Here is an 8492-nt window from a genome sequence, read left to right on the forward strand (position 1 = left end):
TTATTATTGATTTTTAGTTATGTCGCCCAGAGCCTCAGAATATTAGTCACAGTAGTCAAGCGGAACTCGCGCAGGTAGTATTCATCTACCGATCAGGCTCAGATAACGATCAGTGATTTTATGGAGTGATGCAACATTATGGTTCGGTCTCTCCTAACTTTCTTCCAAAGTAACAGCGTGCATAACAGTAGACGGTAGTTAGGTAAAATTAGTACATATCCTAACCACTTGTCAGATGAATTAGATTTTTATTATTGGAGCGTATCGAATGTAAAACATTAAGATCTCGCCACGGGAAGTAAATTTTCAAATCATATTAATACATGAAATAGATTGACTGAATCTCTCATGAAATAACGCTTGTGAATTAAGGCTATACCGAGGCAATACGCACAGTATGCACATATGACCAATAAGTGACTGGTCAGTTGCAGTCCTAAACATCAATGGGAAGATTCATTCAGACAGTACTAAATAAATTTGAACTTCACCCAATGGCCCAAGCAAGTGGCTATCAGGACTCAGTAACTGAGTGAATAACATGATGGCGTTTGAAGTGAATGGTACTGAGTTTGAGTCCTAGAGTGAACATCAACTCTGAGATGCAGGTACATCCAGCTAACCAGTCCCAAATAGGACGAAATGCACATCCTTGATTCCACTAATAGCCACTATCTATCATTGCCTCTAAAGCTTGTGACTTTAGGCAATATCGAGGCGGTCCTCACAGGATGCACATATGCCATACAAGAGTTTGATCAATTTCATTCCTAAACATCAAATAGGAAGTTTCAAGTAAACAACATTACCAAGTAAGCTGATTTTACGTTTTTTTCTCAAAAAATATTTCTATCCTAAACTAAAATATGACTACTCACTTCTCATAAGATAGAATAGAAGAAAAAACCAACAACAAAAAAACAACTTCCACCTCCACCACCACCACCAACAACAAAAAAGAACAATCAAATACTCATCGTTTCAATTAATAAAGTAGGACTAATATTTTCTTAGATTTAACATTTCTCTTTATTTATTTTTTGATTATTAATTTTCTCTCTTCTTTTTTTCTTGTTTTTTAAGGTCTTTTCATTTCTTTAAGGTCGTCAACTATACAACTATATACAGCTATAGATATATCCCTCTCTCTATATATCTTTATATATGCCCTATTGAGGTTATTTATGACCTGAGAACGAAGGATAAAAGAAGTTAAAAACAGGAAAGATTGGTTTTAATGTTTGTTTGTTTGGTTGGTTGGTTGTTTGTGTGTGTGTGTGGATGTGCATGTGGATGTGTGTGTGTACATTTGTGTGTAGAATGATGTTTAAAATGTTTATTTTTCTTCTTTAGTACTCTTTGTCAAGTTGATTAGTTTCCAGATGTATTTTTGATTAAATCGATTCTACATGAAAAGAGGAAAAATAAAGAAAATATTATAGCATAATGAATGTATTGTAAGTAAAGATGGATAGTGGCTAGCAGTGGAATCCAGTTTAATGCGCGTTTCGTCCTATTTGGGACTCGTCAGCTGGATATACCTGCATCTCAGACTTGTTGATGTTCATGCTGGGACTTGAACCCAGTACCTTTCGCTTCAAATGCCATCGCGTTATCTACTCAGCTACTGAGTCCTGATAGCCACTTGCTTGTTCAATAAGGTGAAATCTAAATTCACTTAGTATTGTTTTAGTTGAATCTTCCCATACGCAATACGCACAGTATGCACATATGCCAATAAGAGACTGACCGATTGTAGTCCTTAACATCAATGGGAAGATTCAAACAAAGGTATTTACATCCTCCAAAGCTTCTTCGTCTATTACTTGTTATTTAATAATTGAATTCATGAGTCAATCAAAGTTAGAACACTATGGAAAACCTAGAAGCACTGAATGGTCGTTTCATTATAGTACGAGACTCCTAAGCAGTGCGCATCCACAATCGCATACAGGACTCAAACCCAAGACCTATCATTCTCATACATTAACGCTTACCCTCTAGATCACTAAGCCGGTATCCCAACAGTGTTAATATCTAACTACATCCAAATTGTATGGTGTAATCAATAAATATCACAAATCTGTTCATCATAAAAACAATCAACTTTGAAGAACTCAATCTTTTAATAACATCACCACCACTACCAACAACAACACTGTTCATCTGGAATAATTTTCAAGTCAATTATAATCAACTTGGTAAAAGTCATCTATTTCATTTAAACAAATAAACTTTATAGTTGGAAGCGTGAGTCAATTGAAGCTAGACCATCACCATGGAAAACCTGGAAGTATTGGATGGCCATTTGGTCCTATTATGGGACTCCTCAGTGGCAGTGCGCATCCACGATCCTGTACTCGCGAGTGAGATTCGAACCCATGACCTACCAGTTTCAATTGACTCACGCTTTCAACTATGAAAATACTAAATCTCCACAAAACTCCTTCTGATAATTAAATAAACTTCATTCATTCATTCACTCATTCATTCCGAATTGAACTTTTAACGATTATCATTGAATAATGGAATAATGTTTAATGAAGTATTATTACTACATATCTAGAAACAAAAAAAACGAAAAAAAACAGAACACTAAATTATTAGTATCCATGGTGTTATCCTTTATGTGAATTCAATTAAGTGTACTTTATACTAGATCGAATGATTTTTGGTAAAGAAAAAAAACAAAAAAAGGATTATTCTGTATTCTTAATGTATTAACTTAGATTAATTAATAGTGAATAGAGAATAGATGATGGATAGATTACAAGTAAAGAGTGGAGTCAGATAAAGTTGTCTACACTCTTCCTTTCTCTTTCTTCTGATAGTTGATTGCAATAATGAAGACCTCGATATCTGACGAGAAGTATAGAATGATATGGATAGCTTGGATGTAGCTAGATGATTTAGACTTTGTAGATGACCTAGCTCTTCTATACCATATACACCAATAATATACAGGTCAAGACAAATAGTGTAGCAGCAGCCTCTACATTAGTAGGCCTCAACATACACAAGGGAAAAACCAAGACCCCCAAACACACTAGATGGAGAAACTTTGGAAGAAGTAGAAAGTTTCACACATTTGAGCATCATCATCGAGAACCTGGAAGGATCTGATGCAAAAATAAACGCAAGGATTAGAAAAGTAAGGACCACATCACTACAGTTGAAGAACATATGGAACTCAAAACAACTGTCAGCAAGCCAACATTAAAGTCACAATATTCAATACGAATGTCAAAACAGTTAATTCTACTGTACGGAGCTGAAACGTGGAGAACTACTACAACCATCATCAGGAAGGTACAAGTATTTATAAACAGTTGTCTACGCAAAATACTCAACATTTATTGGCCAGATACTATCAGCAACAGCCTACTGTGGGAGAGGACATACCAGCTTCCAGATGAAGAGGAAATTAGGAAAAGATGTTGGAAATGGATAGGTCATACATTAAGGAAATCACCAATGTGCATTACAAGACAATTCCTTACTTGGAATCCGGAAGGGAAGCGGAAAAGAGGAAGACCAAAGAACACATTACGCCGGGAAACACAAGCACATATGAAAAAGACTAGTAGCAACTGGAAAGGAAGGCCTAGAACAGAGTTGGATGGAGAATGCTGGTGGACGGCCTGTTTGCCTCCACGAGGGATAACAGGCGTAAGTAAGTAAGTAAAGTAAGTATCATACCGAATTGTCTTCAATATAACCATACCTTATCCCCTTGTACAACTTATCTACCTATCTAGTCTTTTTAACATAATCTTTTTCCCTCGTTTTAACACTTGGAAAGATATAAGTATGCAGTACTTTCCCCATATTGAATACTTTCCATCTGATAATTTCCAAATAGATATCATTAAATGAGAGATAACAATAATACAGAAAGGGTATATCTATTCATTCACTACTATAATTGAAAATAGAATAAACTAGTTGGAATGAAGGTAAAGAAGGCGTTGGTATTATAAAAGATAGACAATAAGAAGTGATATTCCTTCCTTTCTTCCTTCCTTCCTTACTTCTTTACTTACTTACTTACTTACTTACCTACTTACTTACTTACTTACTTACTTACTTTCCATAGTGGTCTAGCTTCAATTGACTCATGATCTCAACTATATAAAATTACTAAAATCTACACAAACCTCCCTTCCGATAATGATCATATGCTCACTAGTGACTGAATCCATAAAGTATTTCCCGGAGTTCTAGTGAGAGGCAGTAACCAGTGTAGTTCAACCAGGTCCGTTGGGAGATATCAACTCACTGAAGATATTGGTGAAATGGTTGCTCAAACATCGTGGATTAGTTGAAGTTAGACATTAACACCGTTGGATGCTGGCCGGCTCAGTGGTCTATCGGTTAAGGGCTCCGACTCGAGACTGGTAGGTCCGGGGTTCGGATCTCGCGAGTGTGGGGTCGTGGATGAGCACTGCTAAGTAGTCCCATAATGGGACGAATCGGTCGTCCAGTGCTTCCAGGTTTTCGATGGTGGTCTAGCTTCAATTGACCCATGATTTCAACTATCATTTAGTATTGTTTGTTTGAATCTTCCCATTGAGGTTTGAGAATACAACTGGCCAGTCTCTAATTGGCATATGTGCATACTGTGCAGACTGCCTTGATATAGCCTTAATTCACAAGCATTATAAACAAAAATGGATAGTGGCTATCAATGGAATCCAGGACGCGCGCCACTTCGTCCTATTTGGGACTCATCAGCTAAATGTTCACACTGGGACTCAAACCCAGTACCTTTCACTTCAAACGCCATTGCGTTGTCCACCCGGCCACTGAGTTCTGATAGACACTTGCTTGAGCGATGGGGTGAAGTTTAAATTCATTTCGTATTGTTTGTTGTTATTATTACTGTTGTTGTTGTTATTGTTGTTATGACTACACTAATTTCAGTTATTCGGTTAACTCATGTTATTATTCTAGCGGAAAACAATGTCTAGCTTCAATTGACTCACTCTTTCTACTACGAAACTACTAAATCTCCACAAAAACCCCCTTCTGATAATGTCAATAAACGTTTGTTTGTCATATGAAACCATGTATAGATGTGATAATTTAACTAGAACAGAAGTGATTCAAGCACAAACAAAAACTCTTAAATATGATCACTTTGAATTAGTCGTTAGGTCAAAGGTCATTAAATTACTATCTAATATGAATATGAATATTTTAATGTTTTCACCCTTCCTCCCCCCTTTAGTTTATCATGTGAAAATATTTAGTGGTAAACTATACAAACGAATAGTCAAACCAAATAGTTGCACGTCGAATCAACACCAAAGAGAATGGAAATACAGAAGGTTATTAACAAGGAAATGGTGAAATCAAGTGATTAAAAAGTATACAGTACAATCAGACTACTACTACTACTACTACTACTACTGCTACTACTATTACTACTACTACTACTAATACTAATACTACTAATACTACTACTACTAATACTAATACTGCTAATACTACCACTAATACTAATACCACTACTACTACTATTATTACTACTACTGCCATTACTACTATCACTACTACTACTACTACTATTACCACTACTACCACTACTACTACCAACACTACTACTAATACTAATACTGCCACTAATACTAATACTACTATCGAAATATTTAATCTTTCTTACTATTAGTGACATTGTTTATGTCGACTTCATTTCTGTTTTATCTTATTGATTTTATCACGTCATTTTTCACATAGTTAAGCAAATTAGGTCAATATACCATTTATGTCTAGTTGTTATTTTAACTCTAATTGACTGGTTATTTCTTTTTTTATTTATGTTATTACCATTGTTTGATTGATTAATACTCTGAGTGATTTCATTATTATTTAAGAATTAACTTAATCACAATTTATGTTTTCATGATATCGTTAATCTTACAGGTACATTCAGCTGACGAGTCTCAAAGAGGATGAAACGCACATCCTGGATTCCACTGCTAGCTATTATCCATTTTCGCTTATAAAGCTTGTAACTTAAAACAATATCGAGGCAGTCCGCATAGGGTGCGTATATGCTAACCAGAGACTGATCAATTGCAGTCCTAAATAACAATTGGAAAATAGAAGTAAACAACACCAACTGAATATAACTTCACCCCATTACACAAGCAAGTAGCTATCAGGACTCAGTAGCTAACTGGATAACGTGATTGCGTTTAAAGCGAAAGGTACTGGGTTCGTGTTCCAGAGTGAACATCAACTCTGAGATGCAGGTACATCCATCTGACGATTCCCAAATAGGATGAAACGCGGGACCTGGATTCCACTGCTAACCACCATCCATCTTTACTCATTAATCTTACTTGCTTCAACAATGGTGTTTGAAAATTACGCCATAATTTTTTTTAAACTGTAGTACTGACATGTTCAACATATCAGTGATTATATATGTATGAGGGTTTTCTGTGGAGATTTTAAGTAATTTTTATGTATAGTTGAAATCATGAGTCAACTGAAGCTAGAACACCATCGAAAACCTCGAAGTACTGGACAGCTGTTTCGTCCTATTATGGGACTCCTTAGTGACAGTGCGCATCCACGATCCCAACTCGCGAGATTCGAATCCAGGACCTACCAATCTCACGCCGGATCACTTGAGCGATAGACCACTGAGCCGGCATCGAACGGTGAGGAGTCCCACAATAGGACGAAACGGCCGTCCAGTGCTTCGAGAGTTTTTATGTAGTTGATATGATTTTTATCATATTGTAATCGTTAGGAATATGGAAAACCATTGTATACTGATTAAATAATATTTGTGAGAGTAAAACCCTTTAACTTTGAAACGTGAAAGATTTTTAGTCATATACTTTAGAGTGTATTTACTATGCATGATTGAAGAGGAATTTTAGTTTGGGACGAAACACTTATTCAATACTGATAGTAGAATAAAATCAATGAATCTTTCAGTGTTTAATCTATTTCTTCAAACTAAATTAGTATACTGTAGCGTAATTGAACATTGATCAATATAATGAACGATCATTCAATTCATGTGAATGTTTACTTGTTACCAGGTGAATAGTGTTTCTTTATCTTGGTAACTTATTTAGTTGAAGATTTAATTTTCATGATAAGCTAATACGAAGTTTGGGCATATATAACAACTTGGCAGCCTGTTTGAACATCTGGACTATCTGTTCCTACCATCTAGATATGTCAACAAGTTATCTGTTTCCTTGTTTGTTCCATTATATCATTATATCTGTTAATCACATGAACTACTCAGATGTGTCTATGAAAAGTGGATAACCTTTCGCTGAACAAGTTACAAAAGACTTAATCAGAGATATCGTGGTTTCTGACATGCAATGCGTAGCGAAAACAATGTACATTATTCAGATATCGATTGACTGGACTGCTAACTTCTAACTGGCTCTCACTCAATATTTATCGTCAGGATCGATCAAGAAATAAGAAACGGAAACATGTTGAAATACTTTGAGCTGAGAATTCTATGTCGTACTAAAGATATAATATTGAATAAAGCTAATAGAACTCAAAGATGGATAGTGGTTAGCAATGGAATTCAAGACAAACGTCTCGTCCTATCTGGGACTCGTCAGATGGATGTACCTGCATCTCAGAGTTGATGTTCACTCCGGGACTCGAAACCAGTACCTTTCGCTTCGAACGTCATCACGCTATCCACTTAGCTATTGAGTCCTGATAGCCACTATTCACCTTTGTTTATAATGCATGTGAATTATGGCTACATCGAGGTAATACACACAATATGTACATATGGCCAATAAGAGAATGAACAATTTCAGTCCTAAACATCAATGGGAAGATTCAAACAAACAATATCAAGTGAATTTAAAGCTAATAGTAATTAAAATAATAAATAAAATATATGTACATATGGAAAAGATAGAAACAATCTATGAATATTAAGCCGGTACATGTTACTAATTGCTTACTCCTGTTACTCCCAATAGAGCATAGGCCACCGACCAGCATTCTCCAACACACTTTGTCCTCCTCATTTCTTTCTAGTTCTATTCAGGTTTCGTTCATTCTTCTCATGTCTGTCTCCATTTCTTGGTGTAATGTGTTCTTTGGTATTCCTCTTCTCGTTTGGCCTTCAGGATTCCATGTGAGTGTTTGTCTTGTGACGCAGTTGTGTGATTTCCTTAAAGTGTGCTATATCCACTTTCAGTTCTTCTTCCTGATTTCTTCCTCCACTGCAATCTGGTTTGCTCTCTCCCACAGTACATGTTAGTTGTTTCTATCTTCAAATTTGTGGGTATTGAATAATACATTAAAAAGACATTTTTTATGATACAGAGTTGTAGAAAGTTTTGAATCACTGGAAATCAGACATTTAGATAGAAGGCTAGTCATCATTATTGATACTAGATGATCGTCATACGAAATCGTGAATTGACCGAAGTTATTTTTGTACACCATTAGATTTCAACCCAATCGCCTAACAGTAAGACACT

General features: G+C 35.8%; 1 non-coding gene across 1 annotated transcript; it reads right to left on the minus strand.

The window, feature by feature from the left end:
* Nucleotides 1-1563: 1563 nt before the first annotated feature.
* Smp_tRNA_01020_Gln_TTG.1.1 lies at nucleotides 1564-1630 on the minus strand. Its single transcript has one exon. It is a non-coding gene (tRNA).
* Nucleotides 1631-8492: the final 6862 nt, after the last annotated feature.

This window comes from Schistosoma mansoni, chromosome 4 (genome assembly GCF_000237925.1).
Source record: "Schistosoma mansoni strain Puerto Rico chromosome 4, complete genome".
NCBI lineage: Eukaryota > Metazoa > Platyhelminthes > Trematoda > Strigeidida > Schistosomatidae > Schistosoma > Schistosoma mansoni.